Source organism: Gossypium arboreum, chromosome 3 (genome assembly GCF_025698485.1).
Source record: "Gossypium arboreum isolate Shixiya-1 chromosome 3, ASM2569848v2, whole genome shotgun sequence".
NCBI classification, from domain to species: Eukaryota; Viridiplantae; Streptophyta; class Magnoliopsida; order Malvales; family Malvaceae; genus Gossypium; species Gossypium arboreum.
This window is the reverse complement of record NC_069072.1, coordinates 28,914,529-28,918,898: the sequence shown is the minus strand read 5'-3', so window position 1 is coordinate 28,918,898 and position 4,370 is coordinate 28,914,529. Positions and strand designations below refer to the sequence as shown.

At 41.4% G+C, this 4,370-nt stretch overlaps 1 long non-coding RNA gene across 1 annotated transcript; it reads right to left on the bottom strand.

Moving 5' to 3' along the window:
• Positions 1–2,562: 2,562 nt before the first annotated feature.
• Positions 2,563–3,681, bottom strand: LOC128290212 (uncharacterized). The gene is made up of 2 exons (XR_008279856.1): positions 3,588–3,681; positions 2,563–2,864 (listed from the first exon to the last, which is right to left on the bottom strand). It is a non-coding gene; the product is annotated as an uncharacterized LOC128290212 (long non-coding RNA).
• Positions 3,682–4,370: the final 689 nt, after the last annotated feature.

The window sequence follows — 4,370 nt, the reverse complement described above, 5'->3', positions numbered from 1 at the left end:
GCGCAAGGTACGCCGCACCCTTTTCTTACATAGTTCGGGCCAACATTGCCGATATTACGGTGGCAACCCCTTTAAGTCCGTAGGCTCAACCCGAATTATCTCGTTATTCGCGCACCTCAAATCGATAGTCTTGCTTTTACAATTTACAACCGCATCGTGCATGGTCAACCAATCCAAACCAAGAATAACGTCGAATTCATCGAATGGCAAAAGCATCAAGTCCGCCGGAAAACAAGAACCTCGGAACACTAGGGGACTTTTCTTGCACACTTTGTTGACAAGCACGTAATGACCCAAGGGTTTGACACCCGAGTTACAAACTCGGTGAGACTCAATAGGCAAAGTCTTCTTTGGATGCTAAGGTTTCACATATATAAGAATGAGTAGAACCGGGGTCAATCAAAGCAATCACATTAGTATTGAAAAGAGTGAAAGTACCGTAATGACATCTGGAGAGGCGATCCTCACGTCGCGCGTATAGCATAAGTCCTTGCAGAGCACGAGCCTCGATCGATGGTAGCATCTCTAGATCCTCTCGACCGCCATCGACATTGCCTATATTTCTAGGTGGCCTACCTCGGCGATGGTAGCACCCGGTTTCCACTCGACTTACATTCTGCTCAAGCATCCTCGGGCAATCCTTCATAAAGTGGTCACCGATCCACACTTATAGCGAGAGCGATCACGAAACCAACAGCTCCCGAATGCCATTTGCCACAATGTGGACACTCCGCCCTCTCTCGGCGATCATTTCCACCATCGGCGATCGAAGTGACTCGTGTGGTCACAGGGGTCGATTAGTCCTCGTCTAGAAAAGCCCAAACGCCTCTAGACCGGCTCGCATCATCTCGAAATCTCTTCGATGCTTGTTGAAGAGACTTTCCGAGAACCTCTTCGAATTCTCCGGTTCCCACATCAACTTTTGTTTCTCCTTTCTAAGCTCTTGACTTTACAAGCTCGCTCAACAAGTACTACGAACTCTCGTATCTCGAGAATGCCAACGAACATCCTTATATCATCATTCAGCCCATCCTCGAGCGTTTACACATAATGGCTTGGACGAAATGCATTCTCGCTGCATCGGCTAAGCCTCGAAATTTTCGTTCGTAGTCGATGGCGACATAGAACCTTGCTTAAGGTCAAGGAATTCCCTTCGCTTTTGGTCGATGAATCTCGATGATATACTTTTTTCGAACTCGGTTTGAAAGAATTCCCAAGTCACTTGCTCTCTAGGTACCACAAGTCGAGTACTCCACCAATAGTAGGCGGACTCACGTAGCAAGGAGATGGTACACTTTAAGCACTCATCGGTGTACAGGATAGCTCATCGAGCACCGGATAGTGTTATCCAACCAAAATTCAGCTCGCTTCGGCATCATCATCATCCGTAGCCTTAAATTCAGTGGCCCCATGTTTTGAATCCTATCGATTGGGGCTTACTTGACCTTATTTGGTCGATCAACGGAGGTATTGTAGGTGCGGGGTTGCATTTGTTGGGAATGGTGGTTGTGGAACAGTAGTGTTAGTTCGAATGTATTGGTTAAACCATTCGTTCATCACACTATAAAAGGCTTGCCTAGCCTCATCATTCGGATTGCTGGCCATAGGTTGAGAGTCTGCCGGCGCTGTCCCTTGCGCGAGAGCAGGCGCCACACTCTCCACATCATCAGCTATCGCTCGGTTGGGATCGGGATCCATTACTATAAACAAACACAAAGTCAAATTGTCAGAAATCACCACACTATCGATTCATCATTTAATGGCATGTATAGCTAGACCCCAATCACATCACGGTAGTCCTAGAATCGACTAAACCGTGGCTCTGATACCAATAAAATTGTAACACCCCGAACCCGAGACCATCGCCGGTGTCGGACACGAGGGGTTAACAAACCAAGTTCACTTGTTTTGCCCACCAATTTGACATTTCCAGTCAGGCTGGAAAACTGCGTCACCGTCGCCTTAAAAATCATATCTCGAGTTTCAAAACTTGGAAACTGGTTTCGTAAATTTTCCACGAATTTAGACTCATTTATCCATCCATGGATTTATTTCTAGAATTTTTGGTCGGGCCAATTGGTACAGTTTATTAGTTAAAGTCACCCATGTTACAGGGATCGACTGCTCTGACCTTCGCGCGTTACAACTTGAATATCTCACTGTACAGAACTTTAATACTGGTGTCGTTTGTTTGTAATGAAACTAGACTCAAAATGGAATCTGTACATATAAGGCATGACTCCTAATTCTTTCTGGATAATTTATAGCAAATTTTTAAAGTTGCGACAGGGGACCCAGAAACAGTTCTGGCCCTGTCTCACAATAGCCTTAATATCTCTTAACATGTAACTCCTATGACCATTTCGTTTCTTCCATATGAAAATAGACTCATCAAGGTTCATTTACATAGATTATTCACTATTTAATACCATTCCTACAAATTTTGGTGATTTTTCACATTCACATCACTGCAGCTGGCAGCATCTGTTTTTAAGGTAGGTCTTACCTATTTGGTAGTCTCCATGAACCAACTAGTCTTGCCATACATAGGTTCATATATGATCATTTTAACCATGCCAATGGCTGATCATGTGACCAACATTCCCATTTCCAATCCATGGTCACATCATGACACCAAATATATACATATACAAACCGCAAATAGTCTAAGTCGATACTTCACTTTTACGAGCCATTTTCGCATGGCCGTACACAAATACATCACAACATATTTAACCAACAAGGGGTAGTCCTATACATGCCATTTCAAAGTTCAACCAAAAATTTATACCAAAATAGAGACGTTGATAGTGTGGATGACTTCGACTTTATTGATCCCGAATCCGATTGCTATCGAGCGAAATCTATAAAACAGAGAGCCAAAGCAAGGGGGTAAGCATTTTTTATGCTTAGTAAGTCTCAAGGAATATAATCAGCTTTTATTAAAGCAATACATTCACATAACCAAATACATCATTCCATTAATACTCATTCACATGGTCATTCTTACTTCACACTTCATCATTATATACTTTCACAAAGTATCGATCAATTCAATAGCTGAAATTCATTAGTCGATTGAGCGAATGTTGCTCAAACATGTCGACTTTCCAATGCACATATAAACGTACCTTATTCTTTGGGCTTTTTGAGCGTACTAATTGAATTTATTACAGCAACCAACACTCACCTCCAGCCCAAGATTCTTGAATATAACCGGATATAACCACGTGCACAAATGCCTTGGTCTTAGCCGGATAGAATGTCTCGCATTTAATGCCTTGGTCTTAGCACGGATGTAGCCACTAGCACAATTGCCTTCGGTCTTAACCGGATATAATTTCCAGCATAATTGTCTTGGGCTTAGCCCGGATATCATTCAATTTCTCATGCACACATACATCAATAATCATTGGACATACATATTTCATTTTCGTTACTAAGGCTCAAACACAATTATATTCTCTAGCATAATCGCCGGGACTTAGCCCGGTATTATTCAATACTCATACACACATAAATCAATAATCAATACATCCATATTTCATTCCACATAATTCAAGTAAGGTCACTTCTTGAGGACTTACCTCGGATGTTGTCGAACGGCTTTTACGGCTATTCGATCACTTTTTCCTTCCCCTTGTCCAATTGTGGCCCTCTTAGCTCTTGAGCTAATTCAAACAAATTCAATTTATTAAAACCTCATTGTGCAAGCTTATGGCCGAATATGACAAGGAGTTTAAATGGTCATATGGCCACTCTTTAGCTTGAATACACAATGGTCATGCACATTTTATACTACATCAAGCAATTCAATACAATTTATTCGAGCATCAAGGAAAAGCTAAGGCCTTCAATAGGCTACCCAAGGCCGAATATTTATGTACATGTTGAGGCCAATTATGCACTTAATACCTCACAAAAACAGCATGCATTTTACTAGTTAATGCTTTGCATATTGTAGCTCAAAACTTATAATATAGCATCAAGCACTCATATGTGTGCTAGGCCGAATGTGCTTGCAATTTCACAATCATTCTTCAACATCTTCTTCTTTAAACAAACATATTCATCACTTAATTCATAACCAAAACATCATGTGCAAACATATATATATACATATATGAGCATGGCCGAATTTCAAGGTGTCCATAGCCATCCAAAACACAAATTTTAACTAACATGCAAGAAGCATGAACCATGCTCATGAATGCATCATGGCGAATATGACAATCATGCCCTTTTCAACTTCAATCATGATTAAACAAAAGAAAACTCAAAATCTTACTCAAGAGTAGACAATCCATCATTGCATGCATCATCATCAAGCTTCACGCTTAGCATGCAATGGCTTTATCACCATAACAACT